Below are 22,088 nucleotides of genomic sequence, written 5' to 3' on the forward strand. Positions count from 1 at the left end.
TCATCATTGTTGGTCATTTTTAAAGGTTAAAATGTTTAATGTTTAATGTTTAAAGTATTTAAATGTCTTGCATATTGTGGTATGAATGATTGTTCATTGTTCACTGTTCATTATTGTGTTTTTTCGTATTAAGTGGGTTCAAGAGTAAGTATCGGATCAGTTGTCAATATGCCGCTCTTCTCGAAGTTAAGACAGATTACTACTAGAAAAGGGGTGCTTGAAGAAGCAGTTCCTATTCCTCCTAGGGACACTCCAGGGCATTTTATGTATCACAAGCATGGCTTAGATGCCATATTATTTCTTGATTTATGGGTAGATTATACCAAGGGATTGCCAGAAAGTCAAAGGTGGCCCGCAGCGGGAACCTGGGATGCAGAGTGCATCATGAAAGTGGAGGAAGAGTTATGGAAAAGAAAGGTCAGACAGTCACAGAAAGACGCTGTTGAGTTATGGCGTAAAGAATCTCATAGACGTACAGAAAAAGCACGTAGACAAGAAGAGAGGAGTAAAGAAAGTTCAAAGGAAGTTCAAGAAAATCTATTAATTGAGGAGGGTATCCGAATGAAATCAGAACAAGTAGATAGACAAAGAAATGCTCTTATGAATGGTATGTATCCCCTTCTAGCCGAAGGACTACCTAAGGCTGTTCCAGAAATGCCAAAAGACTTGCCACCCCCATTATTTGCAATTAAGGTACATCCTAAAGGGCATCCCAGAACCGCAGAAGATGTTTTTCTTTCCTCATATCTAGACGACGCAGCTCCCGAGTATGCCAACCCCGCACCACATAGACCGTCTGACGGAGGGGTTCAACGTCAGGACCAGGTATCTGTTCCTGTGCAAGTCCCGACACAAGCTCCGGCAAGCACATCTGTTTCCGCATCTGTTTCCGCAATCGATTCTACAGTGGTATCGACACCTATAGTTGCTGTGTCACGTTCGACGAATCCATTCACACCCGACGCCCCAGATGGGGCCACGGGAGGTGCTAGCAATACTTTTACGCCACCTAGAATAAATAAACTTGTTTTTCAAGAGTCAGCGCATTCACGTACACCCAAATTCGTAAGTGAACGTACGCTTAAGGAGCTCCTCATAGATTGTAGATATGACCCGGTGGTCGGTAAAGAGGACGAAATGGTCCTGGCATCATTACGTATCAGACGAGCCGCAGAGTATTTAGCGAGGTTACCAGGAATGACTGCGCATCTAGATAAAATATATCATTTTGTTCAAACAGGGCGAGATCCAGAATGTATTAACAGAGCTATGGAATTCCAGAAAGTAGAGATACAGGGGGAACTGTTACGTTTCCTCATAAACTGTATGATCAGAAATCAAGACCGACCAGGGGTAGACCCGAATGTAATGCTTATTCTTACAAGATGGAGCCAGAATATATCAGAAGGGAGACACGATAAGCAAAACTGTATAATAGCCATGTGCCGAAAAATCCGTAAAGAAATAGAACGTATTCATGAAGAAAGATTGGAAACAGACGAGTTGGAGCAAGATGAAGTGTCCGAATCAGGGAATTCCGCAAGACAGTCAGAGACCATAGCCTACGTAGGCAGAGGAAGATCCTGTAGTAATACTAGATGCTTTTCTGATCCCATACACTCTGTATGTCCAAATAATAGCAGAACGTATCCGACGCCTGTAATAAATCTGAAGTCTCCTGAACATTTGTTTCAAGCCGCAGATAAAATACTACGAGAACGAAGGGGTTACCACCTCCTCGATTCCATGGATGAGAAAGAATTAGCCAGATCAGCCGTTCACTGGATTGACAGTCCTGAAAAATACGGTGATGAGACCGTAGCACACACGTTTTTTAACCTCAGTGCAGATGAACAACGTTTAGCTGGAATCTATATGATTCAGCAACTCCTTATATTATATAAGAGCCAACATGCTGACCCTGGTCCTTTACCTAATATATTAACGGAACTACTCGCGAACAGATAAAGAGGTTCTAGTAACAAGTTAATTAAAGAAATACTAGTGTCACGTAAACAGTATGTCCTTTTTGTAAGTCCGGATTCATTCTCGCTGTCCCGCAAAGAAAGAATGCCGTATTATATGGATAGACAAAATCCCTTACGAGAAGTGCACCCAATAAAAGGCGAAGACAATCAGTTTCACCGTGTATTTGTATACACACCCATAACAAAAATTGAATTGTTAGAAATGAAGAAAGTAGTACCCAGTCATGACAAAGACCCAGCGGGTTTCCACCGAGAAATTAAGGACATGTTACTGATGGGAGAGTATACCTATCCTGATATTATGACGATATTAAAGGTGCTCTTGCCTGCTGGCATTTATGAAAAACTGAAAGAAAAAGAGTGGGAAGTGGGCGACCAAAAGATAGATTGGACAGCATTAGAAACGGAAGAAAAGGCCCGAACTGCAGGTTCAGGGCTCGGGGATAAAGTCAAAGCATTACCAGGTTTACTAGTACAAGTACTGCCACGTTTATTAACTACGAAAAAGGAAGATTGGGGTGCAATCTCAGCCTGTAAACAAAAGCATGATGAAGACACAAGTGATTATTATGCCCGATTTGAAAAATGTTTTGGAATAAATAGTGGTATAAAAACAAGTAGCGAGTCGTACCCACATTTATTTGTGACAAAATTAGTAGAAAATGCATTCCCTCCAGTAAAGAATAGAATATTGAAATTCGAGAGTACCTGGCAAAGTAACACTCCGTCACAAATGCTACAAATGTTACAGTATCATCACAATAGAATTAGAGATGAACAAGAGCACGAACAAAGACGTATGAAAGATACAAAAATGAAAATGCTAGTGTCTCAGACAGTACCAGCGGAAGGACATAAAAAGGGTATGATACATTCCGATTCAGCAGGACCGGTAAAAGGGACATGCAATTATTGCAAAAAGCCAGGTCATTACGTACACGATTGTCCAGTTTTAAAACATAATATCGCCATAGGTAAAACACAAGAAAGACAACGGCCACTCAGACAGGATCAGAATGAACAAGGAGCTATGCAGCACGCCCAGGCCATGCCAGCCGCACAACAGCCAATACAGTTTGTGCCAGCTGCACCACCGTTGCCTGCTACTGCCACACAAACCACAACACGACAAATGTATCAGACCGCACAGTATGAATACCCTGAGTATCAGCGTTACGCATGAGCCAGCCTAGAGAGGGAAGTTGACTTACCCCTTATCGAGATTCCTGTAGATCAAGAAGGACCTTATGTACATAGTGAATTGTTAGGTCAAGATAGAAAATTCTTACTCGATACAGGGGCAAGTCGAACAACTATAAAACGTAGTGAAGTTCCAGGGGCACCCCTCTCAGGCTCTCAGAATATCTCCCTTGGTTTTTCAGGAAAACCTATTGTTAATGAAGTATCACAGCCTCTTCCACTTACGATAGGACCTTTGACACGAACTACAGATTTATTGCTCACTAAATCATGCCCAGAAAATCTGTTAGGAATTAAAACTCTGAAAGCCCTAGGAGCCATAATATGTTGTTCTCCGGAAGGAGTAAGGTTGTTTTTACGCGATTTTAAAGGTCACTATGTGTCTAGAGACATGGATCCCCGACTACAGACTTTACCTACACATCTATGGGCACAAGGCCCTACTGATGTTGGTTGCATGAATATTACACCATATCGAGTCACACTCAAGGCAGGAGTGGTACTACCACGAATGCGACAATACAAGTTACCGCAAGATGCTGTAGTGGCTTTGCTGAAAATCATTGATGAGCTAATTGCCCAAGGAGTAGTTGTAGAAACAGACTCCAATGTATGTAATTCACCGATAATTCCGATTCTTAAACGAACTGATCCTACTGCTCCGCCAGTATACCGATTGGTTATTGATTTGCGTGAACTAAACAAGTGCATTGTGCCACAATTTCCTGTGGTCCCCGATATATCATCATTATTGACAGCAATTGATTCCGAAGCAACATTCTTTACTGTAATTGATCTCAAGAATGCCTTTTTCAGCGTCCCCATAGATCCGGAAAGCCAATATTTGTTCGGATTCAGTTTAAATGGGCGCAGTTTTAAATTCTCACGCGCTCCCCAAGGATTCACAGAAAGTCCCAGCATCTACAGCCAAGCACTGAAACGAGAACTTGACAGTATCCACATGCCAGTCAATACTGCCCTACTTCAATATGTCGATGATCTACTGATCACCGCGAGAAGCGAATCCGAATGTGAAAAGGCTTCTCTGACAGTTTTACATTTTCTAGCCGACAAGGGGCACAAGGTGTCTCCTTCTAAGCTGCAATTCTGTGTCCAGCGAGTTATTTATCTTGGTCACTCGCTGTCCAAGGAGGGAAGGCAGCTTACACCAGATCGCATCCAGTTAATTGCTAACATGTCAATACCCCAGACACAAAAGGAGGTGCGGGCTTTCATAGGCCTCACTTCATATTGTAGGCAGTGGATCCCTCAATATGCATTCCTAGCAAAACCACTCATTCAGTTAACCACACAGGAGGCAGCCACATCGACTGTTCTCCCTTGGACTCAGGAACATACACAAGCTTTTGAAAGCTTAAAGAAAGCTTTATGTCAAGCACCTGTTTTAGCAACACCATGTTATAGCAAACATTTTACACTCTTTGTTACAGAACGCGAAGGTACTGCCTTGTCAGTACTCACTCAGGAACAAGCAGGATCACGCAAGCCATGCGCTTATTTTTCCAGTACATTAGATCCCGTAGCTCAGGCTTTGCCTGCGTGCCTGAAATCAGTGGCAGCAACAGCTTTAGCAATCAGACAGAGCGATGCCATAGTGTTAGGACATCCATTGACAGTACAAGTACCACATGCAGTAGAGGTTCTTGTGAACCGAACGCAAACACAACACTTGACCATAGCAAGACTTACCGGTTATGAACTGACATTGTTTCAGCCACACATAGAGATCCGACGTTGTAATACATTGAATCCTGCTACACTGTTACCTGTAATTGGAACAGACCCACTAGCTCATGATTGTGTTGAGATTATTGAAATAAAGACGAAACCTAGACAAGACTTGACAGACGTTCCATTGTTAGATCCAGACCTGACGTTGTATGTAGACGGATCGTGCATGAGAACAAGTACAGGAGATTTAGTGGCCGCGTATGCAGTCACAACAGACACTGAAGTTATTGAGACAAACTGTATAGATACTTTGTCAGCCCAAGCAGCAGAACTTATTGCTCTAACACAAGCCTGTATTCAAGCCACAAATAAGAAAGTTAATGTATACACTGACTCACGTTATGCATTCGGAGTTGTACACGACTTCGGCGTGCTGTGGCGAGAGAGAGGTTATTTAACTTCCCATGGTGCCCACATTCAGCACGGTCCCCTCATTCATGCCTTGTTAGACGCAATACATCTACCCACTGCTATATCGATTATGAAATGTAAAGCACACACGAAGGTTACTGATATCATTTCTCAAGGCAATGATTTAGCTGACAGAACAGCTAAACAGACTGCTCAGACTCGCACATTCGACATGACAAAGCCAATAGTTCAGACACCAACACAGTGTATGACAATTAAGGATCCCGCACTTGACGTAATTGACATACAGACACATGCTACTGCAGAAGAATTAAAGAAATGGACTGAACTAGGAGGGATCCAGACAGATCAAGGATGGATGACGAAGGAGAAATCTGTATGGTTTCTTCCTGACTCTATGGTCCAAGCCATTATCGCTACAATTCACAGTCCGGCGCATTTAGGGGAGAAAGCTATGCTAGATAGCATTCAACACATTTGGTTCAATAAACATTTACGAGCAGCAGCTAAACAAAAAGTCCGTACCTGTATGATATGTTGTCAGTTCAACCCAGGAAAAAGTGTTCCCGTAGAACAGGGTGGATTTCAGACTCCTGATCATCCTTTTGAAGTACTCCAAATGGATTATATCCAGATGGAACGATGTCGAGGATTTAAATATGTTCTTGTAGTTGTCTGCGCTCTCTCCCGATGGACTGAGGCGTACCCAGTGTCAGATTACACGGCCCCGACTACTGCCAAACAGTTAGTTCGAGAATTCTTCCCACGGTACGGTTTACCACGTGTTATATATTCAGATAACGGCCAGCCTTTCTCATCCGAATTAATGAAACATGTCTCACTTTTGTTGGGATATCAGTGGAAATTCCACTGTGTCCGACACCCCGAGGCAGCAGGTCTCGTGGAACGACATAATCAAATTTTGAAAATCAGATTGTCTAAAATATGTAAGGAGAAAGGTGTTGACTGGATAGTAGCCTTACCAGTTGCACTGTTTTACATAAGAATGGTAGCACACTCTCGAACAGGGCTATCCCCGTATGAGGTGATCTTCGGAAGACCACCAAATATGTGGGGGACGCCTATACCACGTAAAATAACTGATGTTAATTGTGATATGCTAACAGATTACTTGGCTTCCTTGATGTCTGCACTACAATCTTGTCGTTCACAGGTGGCTGCAGCCTTTCCTGACAACACTGAGGTGAAACCCCATGACGTTGTTCCGGGTGATCTGGTGTTTGTGAGGAATTTCGACCGCAAGACCCAGTTGGAGCCCAGGTGGAAGGCTCCCAAGCTAGTCCTGTTGACCACAAGAACAGCCGTGAAAGTTGAGGGCCGCAAGGGCTGGATACATTCCAGCCACATCAAGAAATTTCATGGACTATCCTCGGATATAGACACTGTGCCCTGCACTCCCTCACAGACTGATTCAAAACTTCCCTTTGTTGAACAGAATGACTCTCAGAACTATAAATTAAAGCTTAGGCCCAAACAGTCGAGCAATTTGATTGTTTAAGTCCTCTCCAAGGTGAAGCGGTTGAATTGTCTCTGACATGTATCCCTTGGACCTGAGTAGAGAAAATACCCGAGAAATGCTGAAACGACAGGCGTATTGTAAATCACTGCGTAGCTACTGTATGAGGACATTATTAATTCTGTTTTTATTGAGTCTTTTAATAATTATTACGAGTGTGATTTTGCACATATATCATCCTATTTCTAGACATGTTTATAATGTTGCTGCTGAACATTCTTTTAGTGACCTACCACCACATGAATTATCTTATAGACTTGCGCTGCGCAATAACACTTTCATTAGTATGTTGCATCATTCCCATCAGACTAGTAATGCCACCAATTGTTGGGTGTGTGGCCGACTCCCTCCCTATCAGAATAACAAAGGAGTTCTGCCTTTCTTTCCACATCCGTTCACACATAATGGCTCCTGTGGAGCATGGTTTAGCTTACTAAATTCCATAGACCCAGACACAGCAGTTTATCAACAACATTGGATATGGGGAAATCTGAATCTAGTTTTATTCAACGTCTGTCACCCTAATAAGGAGGGTCACCCCAGTAGAACAGGAACTGATCTAGAAAATGAAGTGTATAAATTAGGTAATTTTACACCTAATCTTATGATTCTGAATATCAAATCCGAAGTTGAAATAATTCTGCCCACTATGTCAGTATTTCCAGTTAAGGGTGAATTATGTGTAAGAAAAGTTGGTTCCATATATATGGGCCATAGCCAATGCGTTACTACAGTAGAATATAGTGATCGAGGTAAATCTTCATTTAGAGCTTCTCGCCATTCTTACTTTATATGTGGTCAGACGGCATATATGCGTCTGCCTCTAGATTGGGATGGTACCTGTTACATAGCATTCTTTTTGCCACCTGTTTTCCTAGCTCCTCCTGATTATTATCGAAATGTTCATTTAGTACACAATAGAAAGCGAAGAGATCTCCCAGTTGTCGATTATACTGAGACAGCATGGGACAAGTATGTAGATTTCAATAAAGGTATCTTTCCCTATATAGGTACAATATCAAATAGTAAGCTGATACGTAGACTAACCAAGACTCTTGAAGCTGTAGTAAACGAGACTATAGCCGCCCTAGGCAATCTGACAGAGGAACAATCAGCGATGAGAATTGTTGTTCTTCAGAATCGTCTTGTTCTTGACGTCATCCTGGCCGATAGGGGCGGAGCTTGCAGGGTCATCGGATCCAGCTGCTGCATATTCATACCAGAAAATTCGCCATCTGTATATAAAGCTATAACACGCCTTCATAAGATTGTGAGCCAGATACACGAGAATCCAGGCACTTGGACGTGGTCCGGGTGGTTTTGGAGTGTGATATCAGCCTGGGGATGGAGAGTTCTATCCTTCCTAGGAATTGGCCTTCTTATGCTCTTCAGTTGCTGTTTATGCCTGCAATGTGGACCAGCGATTTGTGGTCTGTGTGCCACATCGTGCATTCCATATCAAGGTTCTCGTTCAAAATGCCGGAAGAAGAAGGAAGAAGAAATGATGCTCCATGAGCAAATCGATGGAATAATGAAGATTGATATCTCTTGAAGGGCAAGTAGGGGACAAGGAGGGAATGTGGAAATGTGGATTTTCCTGATCGGTTATGTCCCCTATCTTGGACCCCAACGATTCTATATGCATGTTACAAGTACATGTATGTTCCCTCCAGTTCCAGTTTCCAAGACGCAAACATATGTGCGTCCACCATCAACATGTTCTCTGTCAGATCCGCCATCAATGGGCTGGATATTCGAGTATGAAGTATGAAAGGCCACCGACTTTATATGGCTAAGTTACTCTATTTTTACAGTTCAGGCAGAGTAGGCCCGATTCTGTCCTCAAAGCCTTTCCCTGCTCTCTGTCTCTGACAGCTTCAGCTTGAGCTCGCATCTGTATCCATGAACTTTGTCCTACTCCCTGTGCAGCTAACGGTGCCTGCCTCGGCCAGTTTTGCCTGCCTGCCAAGAAACTGTATTTCACCTTCGAATTATCTGCTTCCCCCTCAGCCGATGCATTCCTGCCTAGTAGTTTGAGTAAACATTCTTCCAGTTACCAAGCAAAAGGCCCGGCTTCTCTGTCTTCATGCAAGTAATTCATAGCCCTGTCACCATGGAATATTCCCATCCTCTCGCATTCAGTATAGACATTTAGACGCTTGTACACACACGCACAGTCAGTATAGAATAGATTCTGTCCGAGAGTCCTTCCTTGTGGATAACATAGTTCTCTAAACATAGGATGTTAGATATGATTTGGGATTAGGTTGACTTGACCCCCCAGACTTTTCGTCTCCACATGTAGAGCTAAATGTCAAGTCCCCTTCACCCCCTAGTTGCACGTCAATTACACGTCATGCTGCTGCGCGCGCATCTATGTTAAGTATTATCTTATAGATCCACCTATGTGTGATAATCAGAGCCAATCATGTTTCTTCTTGCTCATTATTACGCCTAGTTTCGATTACGTATTTCTCTTATCAATTGTTACACCCTCTACATTCGTTTCATTGTAATGTATGACCTATAAAAGTTACTTCTTGTCAATAAAGTATTGTACTTCACTTCCTGAACCCTCATGGTGACGGAACCTGAAGGCCGCCACTCGAGTCGGCCATTTTGGAATAAAGCTCATTCAGAAAACCTCTTATACCACGGATTCTGCCTCTTATTATTCTGAGCTATTTTACTTTATTTTAGATTCCGTATGAAATTCAGTCTAGGTAAAAGAATATTTACCACATTTCTATGGCGGGTAATCTGCCATTGAAAGGCTGACGGAGATTGCATTTGTGGGCCTGTTGCGGGCCCCCCTTATGTTGGCGGGAGGTGGTGGTGCACTGGGGGGTACCCATGGTACCCCCCTACATTTCCATGCACTAAGTGGCAGGAACCACCTGGTGCCTGGCACGTAGTGCAGGGAAACGCACTACATAGGGTGGTGGTCGCATCGTAATTCTACGTGCGGGACCGCCGCCATACAAGCAGGCGGGCCCAAACATCACCACGATGGTGAGCGGACTCAAGTCAAGCCGCCATCGTAAGACCCCCATAGTTGTTAAAAATATCATTTTTTTACCAATGTTATGTATTTTAGTATATATTTTATATGTGTGTGATGTTTGTTTTTTTGTATAAGAACCGTTTGCATTTTTATTATGTATTAGAATGTTAGTAGTTATTAAAAAAATATTTATTGAATTTTGCGTTTTTAGTCCAGTAGCGGGTTGTGGGTTTTTAGGGGAATTGGGTGGGAAGTAATTTAATTATATAAAATGTATTAAATAATGTTTGTTTATTAATATTTGTTTAATTGTGATGTTATAGTGTTAAATGTGTAAATTAATTTATTAGTAATTTAATTATATAAAATGTATTGATTAATTATTGTAGTTATTAACTTTTTGTAAATGAAATTTGCGGTTTTAGTTCCGTAGCGGGTTGTGGGCTTATAGGGGATTAGGGTGGGAAGTATTTTAATTGCATACAATTTATTGAATAATTGTTGTTTATTCATATTTGTTTAATTGTGATGTTATAGTGTTAAATATGTAAATTCATGTATTAGTAATTTAATTATATAAAATATATTGATTATTTATAGTAGTTATTATTATTTTTTTAATTGAAATTTGTGCTTTTAGTTCCATAGCAGGTTGTGGGTTTATAGGGGAATAGGGTGGGAAGTAATTTAATTATATAAAATGTATTGAATAATTTTTGTTTATTAATATTTGTTTAATTGTGATGTTATAGTGTTAAATGTGTAAATTATTTTATTAATAATTGTGTAATAATTGGTTGTGAATTAATCTAAATTAATTAATAAGTAATTAATTATGGTAATTGTCTAATTAATTTTAGGTGTGTGTTGTGGTGTTTATATGTGTAAATTGTGTGAAGGGTGGGAAGTAATGTATTTTTATTGATGAATTATTAATTATTTGATCATTTTAAATATTTATTAATTAATCATGGTAATTGTGTAATTAATTTTAGATGTGTGTTGTGGATAGTATAGTGTTAAAAAAAGCGTACTTAATGAATGTTTATTATTTTATTTTATGAATAATATTTTTTAATTCATTATTAAATATGCTAAATATGGAAATAATTGTAAATAAAAACATTGATGTCTTTCAAAATATTGTTTATTTATTTCTAAGATTTTTTTTTTATTGTTTAAATGTTAATAGTAATTTTTGTTTCTTTGCTATCCAATAGTGTCCCTACTGTTGCACTCACTGGAGTGGGAATAGTAATTTCTACCCTTTTGCTATCCAGCCCTTTCCCTACTGTTGCACTCACTGGAGTGGGAATAGTAAATGTTACACCTCCGCTATCCAGCACTTTCCCTACTGTGGTACTCACTGGAGTGGGAATAGTAATTTTTACCCCTCCGCTATCCAAAAGTTTTCTTACTGTTGAACTCATTGGAGCGGGAATAGTAATTTTTATCCCTCCGCTATCCAATACTTTCCCTACTGTTGCACTCACTGGAGTGGGAATAGTAATGTTTACCCTTCCGCTATCCAAGACTTTCCCTGCTGTTGCACTCACTGGAGTGGGAATAGTAATTTTTTCCCCTTGGCTATCCAGCACTTTCCCTATTGTCGCACTCACTGGAGTGCGAATAGTCATTTTTATCCCTCTGCTATCCAATTCTTTCCCTACTGTTGCACTCACTGGAGTGGGAATAGTACATTTTACCCCTCTGCTATCCAACACTTTCCCTACTGTTGTACTCTTTGGAGTGGGAATAGTAATTTTTACCCCTCCTCCATTCAACACTTTCCCTACTGTTGCACTCATTGCAGTTGGAATAGTAAATTTAATTATTTCGCTATCCAACATTTTCCCTACTGTTGTATTTATTGTATTGCGAAATGTATGTTTTCATTTTGTTTTAATAGTTTACAGTTTTAATTAATTGTAGATTGTTTTTAAAAATGTTAAATTATTGATATATGTATATATTTTATTTTTATATAATTTAAACGTTTAAAAATTAAATAAATATAATAATTAATTATTTTAAAGTAAATATATGTATATGTATAAATTATTGTTTGCGTGTTTATATCTTTTTGATTGTTTAATTTGTGTATTGTGTTCAAATGTATATTGAAGTTGATCAATTTTGTTAAAGATATTATCAATATTTTATATATTTAATATATATTTTATTTTATTGTATTCATAATTTAAAATCGATATTTTTTACATCTATATTTTTAACTTCGACATTTTGATTTGATATTTTTGTACTTACCTGTTTAAGTATAGGGAGTCGATATTTTAACTATATATTTTTTTCGATATTTTTAGCATCGATGTTTTTACCATCGATATTCTATCAGTGAACCTGATAAGCCTGACTGCTCTGTGCCAGGCTACCGGAGGATGAGCACAGGTTATCTTTTAGTGTGTATTCAGCTTACCCTAGCTAGAGAGGTGGTTCCCTGCCTGGCCTTGCTGCATACGCCAGCCAACCAGGTATCCTATTTCTAGCATAATCTAAGCAGAATGACATTCCACTCTTTTGTCTTTGGGCTTTCTGTAAGGAATGTTCTTCTGTTCCTGCCTATACATAGTTAAAAAAACAGCGGTTCAAGCAGTAGGTACTGTTGCAGGGATTCTGTTTGGTAACAGTACTGTGCCTTGGGATGGACGAGTTTCACTACCTTATCAGGACCTCTAGGCCCAAATCCGACTAGCTGACAGTGCCTCACCTGCACTCCTAACCTTCCAGAGTAAGCAAACCTAGAAACTGAACCTTTAGTCTCCAAGGTAACCATGGAAACAGACCACTACCTTTTTTTCTCACTCATGCATGCCCATACTAAACAGAAGAAAGACACGGAGGAAGTTTACAATATATTTATTGAAACTATTGTAGTCTATTTTGAAGCTGGTTTGCTGCAATTAGTAAACAGATACAACTGAGAAAGTAATTACCATTATTAACAGACTGTAAACTATTAACAGGCTGACCATGGACACTGATATATCTATCTAAGCCTACCATCTCAATATGATCACAGGGATAGATTAGTGATCTCTGGGATTAGCACTGAACATCATACCATGTGTGGGTAGTTAGGTTGCCAGCAACATAGGTGTAAGCTCAGTTTATGCAAGGCTGCTGCCTCCATTCCAAGACTGGTCCTCTGCTGCAATTCTCCACTCTAAGCAACAAGGGGTCAAGACATAGTTTATATTATAGATACTGTTGTGTTAGAAAACCTGCAGCTGTGCTACTGTGTTATGTCTAAAAGCATTATGAGATGTTGCTGACCTTGCACAAGGAAAACAGGACACTGTGTTGTTCAACCAAGTGCAAAATGGCAACAAAAAAAATAGAAATCTCAGGACAACCCACACAACACACCTGACAGCAAAACTCCATTTGGACACACCCACAAAGCTGAGTATAAAACCAGCCCCTTCCCTCACCACAATCCTTTGCAATACTCCACAAATGAAGGGCCCAACACCAGAGCACAAAGGAGAGGCAAATCAATACACCATGACTACTCACACCACACACAGAGCCACCACCACCACCACTTCCATACCTGCACCTCTAACCCTCTTGCACATCACACACCATACCCATCACTACCACCCCAACCACTCACACCCCTCCACCTATAACCCCTTTGCACATCATACACCATGGCAACACAGAAAATGCCCAAATTTACAGAGAGTGAGTTGACAGTCATGGTAGATGAGATAATCAGAGTAGAACCACAAGTGTTTGGTATCCTGGTCCAACAGACACCATTAGCCACAAGAGCACAAATGTGGGAAAGGATAGTCAATAAGGTCAATGCAGTAGGGACCACCCCAAGAACAAAAAAGGAAACCATGAAGAGGTGGCATGACTTGAAGAGGGTTGTGAAAGAGAAGAGGAGCAAGAACCATGAGCTGGCTCAGAGGACTGGCGTTGGCCGTCCCATTGCACCCAAAACATTCACAGCATGGGAGGAGAAGGTGCTTGCCATACTGCATCAAGAGAGTCTCACAGGAATAGCCGGGGGAGTGCAGGCTGGTAAGGACAAACAAATGTAAACCATTACACTGCCATGTACTGTCTTGCACAACTACAAAGCTACATCTCCTAGGCCTAAGTACATTCATATGCACCACAATACCAACACAGGTAGCACAGATGTAACATCCACTCCATCTAAATCACCCCATTGGTAGCCTGCAACATTACCCGGGTTTCATGTGTACAGGCAGCAAGCACTACTACTCCCACCATGTCCCCTTCTTCACCAGCTTATCAAGATGGAGCAGTCCCTCCTACCCAGATGCATGTGTCAGCCATTGTAAAGTTCACATCCACCTAACAGGTAGGTAGCCATCTTCCTAGGTTGTGCTGTTTAGGGGTGGGAGGCCAGCACTACTATTCCCACCATGCCCCATTGTTCCCCAGCTTATCAAGATGGAGCACTCCCTCCCACCCAGAAGAATGTATAAGCCATTGTAGAATTCACCTCCACCTGACAGATAGGTAGCCATCTTCCCAGGGAGGGCTGTTTTTGGGTGGGAGGCCAGCAACACAACTCCCACCATGCCCCCTTTCCCACACCTGAGCAGGATGGAGCACCCCCCCAGGAATGTGGCAGGGATTGCATTGCTCACATCAAACTACCAGATAGGTAGCCATCTTAACAGGGAGGGGTGTATGTGGGTGGGAAGACTGTACAACAACTCCCCCAATGCCCCCGTAACACACCTGAGCAGGATGGAGCACTCCACACCCAGAATCATTTGGAAGCCATTGTCTCACTACAAACAAACTAACAGGTAGGTAGACCCCTTCCCTGGGGGTGGGAGGCCTGCACAACAAATCACACCAGGCCCCCTGTCCCACACCTGAGAAGGAGGGAGCACCTCCCCTCCGAAGCATGTGGCAGAGTTTGCATTGCTCACATCAAACTAACAGGTAGGTAGCCATCTTAACAGGGAGGGGTGTTTATGAATGGGAAGACTGCACTACAACTCCCACCATGCCCCCTGTCCCACACCTGAGCAGGCTGGAACACACCCCCTAAGCATGTGGCAAAGATTGCATTGCTAACATCAAACTAACAGGCAGGTAGCCATCTTAACAGGGAGGGGTGTTTGTGGGTGGGAATACTGCACCACAACTCCCACCATGCCCCCTGTCTCACACCTGAGCAGGATGGACTACTCCACACCCAGAATCATTTGGAAGCCATTGTCTCACTACAAACAAACTAACAGGTAGGTAGACCTCATCCCTGGAAGGGCTGTTTGGGTGTGGGAGGCCTGCACAACAACTCATACCAGGCCCCCTGAACCACCCCTGAGAAGGATGGAGCACCCACCCCTCCAGAAGTATTTGGAAGCCATTGTCTCACTACAAAAAAAACAGGTAGGCAGACCCCTTCCCTGGGAGGGCTGTTTGGGATGGGAGGCCTGCACAACAGCTCACACCAGGCCACCTTGTTCCCCAGCTCATCAAGAAGGAGCACTCCCTCCCACCGAGATGCATGTGCAAGTCGATATTTTTACATCAATATTCTTAAACTGCACCGCTTATCTAAAGAGGTAATGTGTAAAGTATTTTGGCAACATACCCACACAGTAACTCAATGATTACACTACAAAATGACTCCACAGATGTTTAGAAAAATAGGGAATATTTATCTGACCAAGAATAGCCACGCGTTGTTCTCAGCAAGAGTAACAGAGTTACTTCAAAATTGTGATGAGGAGGTATTGTCCTACATTAGGCCTGGGCAAAATTTCCGTTCCGTTCGCGGAATTTGCGATAATTTGGCATTTCCGCGTTCCGCGGAGAGCGCGGAAATGTCAAAATTTCCACATTCCGCAGCTTTGCGATAATTTGGTACTTGCTCGCGCTGTAAAATAATACATTCTCGCGCGCGCGCGATCGCCTTACCTGAATCCCCGCGTTCGCCGACAAGTTTTCCCGATCGGGTCGCGTTCTCCATGAGATGTTGTATTGTTTTAGCCATTTGCGCTGTCTCGCGACAGTTCGCGCCCGCAGTGACGTCATGCGTCGCGCGATCACGTCCTTCTTCTCGCGATCATGCACCGCGAGAAGAGTGAAAACAAGATGGCCGTGCCCGCAAGCAACCGCATGGGTAAGTTGGCGAGCCGCGAACACGCAGAAAATACCGCGAACGGGCGGGAAAAAAACTTCTGCATCTTCGCGATATTTCCGCGTGTTTGCGGAGATTTTAAACATCTTCGCGATAATTTTCGGAAGTCGCTTCCGCGAATTCCGCCCACCCCTATCCTACATAGATGATAATTATCTGATGGATGATGAGTTATTGGAACACTTCAGCAGGGTGAAAAACAGAATTCTGGGGTTCGCCAATTTGGGTTACAAATTTAACCTTAAAAAATCAAAAATTGCCCACCTCATTGTACAATTGTGGGGATATGAGCTATCAAATGAAGAAAAAAACCTGGCAGCTAATTTTTTTGAAAAATGTGCACTGCTTCAAACTGTAAAGACTCTGAAAGGGTTACAATCCATTTTAGGATTCCTAAATTTTGGCAGAAGATACATTTTGGATAATGCGGAAAAGGTAAAACATTGCTACGACCTAATCAGATCTGATATTTCAGTCCAACATTGGACACAGGAACACACAGAAATTCTCAGTTCCGTACAAGCTGACATGATAGCCTCCAAACACTTACACACATGTGCGAATACCACTAATTTGGTGATCCGTGTAGTTGCGGGTCAATGAGGGTACCCTTACCACACCTTTAATGAACAGCGAAACTGTACCCATAGCATACAAATAGGCTTTCCTGTTTTCAGTTTCTATTTTTGGTAAATTCTGGTGGGATTTTTTCAGTTTTTTCAATACCTTAAAAAAACAGTGGTTACACATTTTCGTGCCATTAAAAACAACGGAAACAGTGTTTGTCTGGTGTTTATGGAGTTTTAATTTAATTTTAATTATTGCTTGCTTTCCACACTGATAGTACATCTGTATAGATAGCTTGTGCACAGGGTATATAGGGTCCAAATACATTTTTACTGCACCAGAATGGACTACAAAGTCAATAGCATTCTTCATTAACTCTGAAGATTGTAAAGATGCTTTCAGCATACCATCTAGCAAGTGACAAGGATCTCTTACAGGGAAGCACTTCAGCTCAGGTATCGATTTTGACAGATCATAAAACAACTTTTTCACATACATAGCTGAATTGCTGCAAATGCAAACAATATCACTCCAATCTGTATTGAACTTGGAAGGAACTTTTTTCAGCAGCATTTCAAGTGACACTGCGTTCCATGTTTACCAAAAGTCTGGTGTCATGTTTTCACCACTATCTCAGATGCTTGCTGGCAACATTCTTTTCACATGTACCTGTCACTACATCTTGCATTGAATGTTTAAAGCCTGGGGTGTTTGGCAACTCACAATTAACACTGACTCACTAGAAAAGGGTTTCACTCATTCTCTGTCTCTGGGTAAATGTGATGGTACATATTAGGAAAGATTCTTATGAAACCAGCCATTTTACCTATCAGTGAAATCAAATATAGCCAAAATATCAAATATGATTTTGATATTTCCTGATTCTCTACAGTTTATAAAATAACTAAATAAGACCTAAAACATGCTTCTACACTGCATCTTTAGACCAAAGACCACAAAACTGAAAAAAGAAGGAAGAAGAGACAATGTTTTAGTGACATTCCTAAACAACAAAACTCAAGCAGAATAATGTTAGCCCAGTCTTTCTTGATGCTACCTTGTATAACAAAGTTGCATTGTACTGGCCCCTTTCGGAATAAATAAAAATGTCTCTTTCACTCATCCTTTCCTTTATTTAAATGGCACATAGTTTGTGGTTGCAAAGGTGTTTTTTCAGTGTTTATATGTATACACCGGTGATGGCTGTTTTCCTTTTGGTGGGGTTTTATCAGTTATTATAGGGTTAAACCTAAAACCAGATAGCCTACATACAAATCACATTTGTACATGAACAATAAAATGCATTTTGCATCCATGGAAAAGATACTGACAGCAGTACAAACTGCTGTAGTGAGAGAAAGTTGTAAACCAGAGGAGGCGTGGGTCCCTACGCAAATTAGATAGGACCACTTTTAAATCGTATACAAACGTGTCTAGTTGCATTAGTTATCCAAAGTAGTGAGAGAAAGAGCAGTAGCACAGGGAAATGAATAATTGTTGTGACTCCAGTACCAACCTTAGAGACGGTTACCAAAGCAAATGTTCCAAATGCAAAAGCACTGCATCCATGATATATACAATGGGCTAATCCACTCACTGCAACAGATGTGGAATACAAATTTGGTTCTACATAAATAACACAAGCATTACTGCAGTACAAACAAGAATATCCTCTCCCAAATGAAATAATGCCTCTAGACCAGTATGAATACATCATGTATACTGATGGATCTGCCCAGCCTGCCATAGCAAATAAACAGCAAAACAGCACAGCATGTGCAATTGTGAAGGGATGTATGGGTGATCTCAAATTCCGTCCTAGCAATACACAGATGCAGTCTCTAGGAAATTGCATGGCACAGCTGACAGAACTGAAAGTCCTGATACTGGCACTAAAAAATATGGATCGTGAATTCCCCACACTTGTTGTGTGTGATTAATTTTATTGTGTCTAGTCATACAAAAAATATCTTCACTATTGGGGCGAGAATGGGTTTAGAGATTCCAAAGGTTGCACAATAAAGCACAAGCTGCTTTGAGAAAAGGAATCAAAGCTGAAATAATGTTTGCAACGGGCTCATGTAATTCACACATTGAGTCATCAGCGTGTTGGTGAGCACGTTGAAGGGGATTCATTGGCTGATGAAGCCACCAAGGCGACAGTGCTAACTGCTACAGTTGCAGCAATCACTCTTTTAGCACGAGTTTAGACAGACAGATAATGATAGCTGTAAACGTTATGCACAACAGCTCAGCCCTGGCAAAAGATTTTCCACTCAAGTACTCCTACAAGCTAGATGTGCAAAACATTCCGTACGCTCAAATACCTGGAGAGGGAGATAGAGCAATACCAATCATGGATTGCAGATTAGAATTAATTCTACCTGCGCAGGGGGGTTTGGGTTCAGCACACACAGGTATTGCTGCGACTATTTCACTACTAAAGCAGTGTTATTGGTGGCCATGTCTTGCTGAACAGACCAAGGGCTTTGTCCTCAAGAGCTACATCAGTCAGCAGATGAAAAGTTCCACCTTAGCACATCCGCCTCAAACACCACTAGTAGTATCAGACAGACCCCTTCTATCTGTCTATTTGGACCACTACTGCCCCTTACAATCTGATGGGGCTTACAAGTATATCTTGGTGGCAGTGGATTCATGCTCTAGATTTCTGTGGGTTTGGCCTCAGCCCTCGGCTGAAGCCCAAACTGTTATAAAGGATTTGTGAGTTTTCATAGGGAAATACACAATTGGCACATTCCATATTGAACGTGGCTCTGCGTGTAGCTCATGGGCTTACAAAGAAGCTGTGGGAAGTTTGGGTGCGGCATGGCGGTACTCCTTCCCATTTCCATATCGAGTTAAATTTGATTGTGGAGAAGAACAACCATGACTTAAAGCAATCCTTAACAGCTAGGGTATTAGGCTTGGGTGGCAGTTGGGTCAATCACCTATATGGGTTCCAAAGGGCACTTAACAACATGCCAAGAAGTTCCCTGGGGGCCATACTCCATGTGAAGTCCAGTTCGAGATAAGAATGTGGGTACTAGACCTCGACTGTTCAAGCACAGTGGAAGATGAAAAACCATGTGACATTAATGATCGTTTCACTGTTTTACAGGAACTCAATGAATTCCGAGCATTACAAATCAACGTCCAAGTAAAACGCACCACCACAGCCTGGGTCCTGAAGACTGGGGACCTGGTCAGAGAAAAGATAGTGGACAAAAAATAATTTGGGCCATCTCACAGAGCACCTGTACCTTCCCTGGCTATCGAAGGAACAAGAACAATATTTCTTCGGCCTCTTGCTGGCTGCAAAGACAAGACATTCATCTCAATTGATCTGGTCAAACCACACTATGTGGCCGATACTCAACAGTAGGCCCCATGGGCTCCTGGGTAGCCACTGACCTCCTCTTGCTACCATACAGGAGGTTCATATTCAAAGATTAATAACTTTGGAAGACTCCACTCTGTGAAGTGGAGTTCCCAACAAAAGAATGCAACTTGTACCTGTTGAAACTGAACAACATCAAACTACAAATGACATACAGATCTCAATTTGGCCTAATACCAACATCTATGTGAATATATCTTGAATGAAGGCATCTGCCAGTTCCACAAAACCTGCAGATCTACCAAAGATTGATCGGATTGCGTCTGGCTACTTCATCAATTTTGATGAATTCTCATCAGATTCAAGTGAACCTGAGTTACCGCCACCGCCTGTTCTCCACAAACAATGAATGTGTTTTTTCTACCTTTGGGTGAAAAAGACTTACTTTGTTTTTCCCTGGCTACAGTTCTGGATTGCAATTGGTCTACTGTTCCTGGTCATTTGAATTGGTATAGTGACTGTCTTCTTCCTGCTCCTAAATAGACTTTACCTCCCAGAACACTCTCCAGTACAACATGTGAACTTGGTCCTGAAACTGCATTCATCATCACTCCATGAACAGAGGGACCTGTCTGTAGTGAACATTACAGCAGTTCCAGTTCCTGAAAGGAAAGACAAGTTTGGGACAGAGTTTCCCATGATGTGTATTGTTCTACTAAACTTTTTAAGAATACCTAATTTATTCAAAAATGTTCTTAGTGATGTCATCACCTCTATTACTCTCTCTGATGACTGGAACATTGAAACTGTGCATACTATGCTCGCTGATTTAGAACAATCCGCTGCATTTTTAAATGATGAATTGTATGATGGTACATCTAATTTTGGCGACATGGTCTGTTACCAACACTATGGTCACCATTTTTTGGACAAAGCAAGTATCCCACGTAATATTTCACTTACCATAAATGGGAACATTGCCCAACACCGCCAAAAGGTAGTTTAACAACATTTGCATAAATGTTTGCTTATTTTTCTGGGTTTAACACTTCAGACCCGAGCTCTTATTACTATAAGCTTGCACCTACACCTGCAAAGAAAAATATGCTCACGAACACTTTGCTGATATACTCTGCTTCCTTTATTGCCCAGCTGTCTTTACATGGTTTTGACGTTTGGAAAGACAATATAGAAACTAAATCTGTCTGGGGGACTAAAGATTGGCAAGTTCAGGGAACTCAGGCCTTATTCAGAGCATGCTTCATACCACATCAAATGATTTTAATGAACAACACAGTGCAACAGACTTCCAGTCTTGGGATAATCAAGATCAAGGACTTGAACACACCTCGGATTCCCTCATTTACACACTTCGAGGGTTGGCACAATTACACACAACACGGTGAGGATGCATTAGATAAGTTTCTTCAAAATGGACCTTACAATTCATCAGACCCCAATTGAAGGGATGGTTTGTTTGGCCTATACACTCAAATAGGTTTCAGTCAAGATTCAGGGGTACCACTGAAGGGTTTACTATCTGTAGGCATGATCAGCGCTCTATACAATCAGAACACTCAGGGTGGTGACAGCTACAGTTTTGGGAAGTTATGCCTAGACTGGCTAAAGACCTCAACACTGTCCCAAGTGAAACAACAGTTATGCCTTTTCTCAGAAGACATGGATCTTAGGGATTTGTTTTTAGGTCCCCAGAAGCCACGTAAAAAGTGCTTCTTGTATGCTATATACAATGAGCAATGGAACATCATTCAACAGGATGCAGCTAAGTGACTATGTGGAATAGATAGGGTTAATCTTGAAAAGGCCTTTGCTATGGTCAAAAATGGTATGACCACACTATCATCCAGGATGTATTCACTGGGCAACATTCTATTTTCTGCAATAGATATAATGGAACAGGATTTGTCTATTCTACAACAATGACAATCGCAATTGTGGTACATCCTATTATTAAGCTGGACGCTACAATCACTGCGTTCTGGCCACATGCTCTAGCTTTACATCAATAGCTTGACTCCATACACAATCTAACGGAGAGAGATAGTTATGGCATGCACAGATGCAAAATATTCCATGTTACACATTAAAAAATTGGGCCAATTACCTTTCACCATGGCTGTCACCTTTCATAGAATGGTTAATCC

The sequence above is a fragment of the Triturus cristatus genome, chromosome 10, assembly GCF_964204655.1.
Source record: "Triturus cristatus chromosome 10, aTriCri1.1, whole genome shotgun sequence".
NCBI classification, from domain to species: Eukaryota; Metazoa; Chordata; class Amphibia; order Caudata; family Salamandridae; genus Triturus; species Triturus cristatus.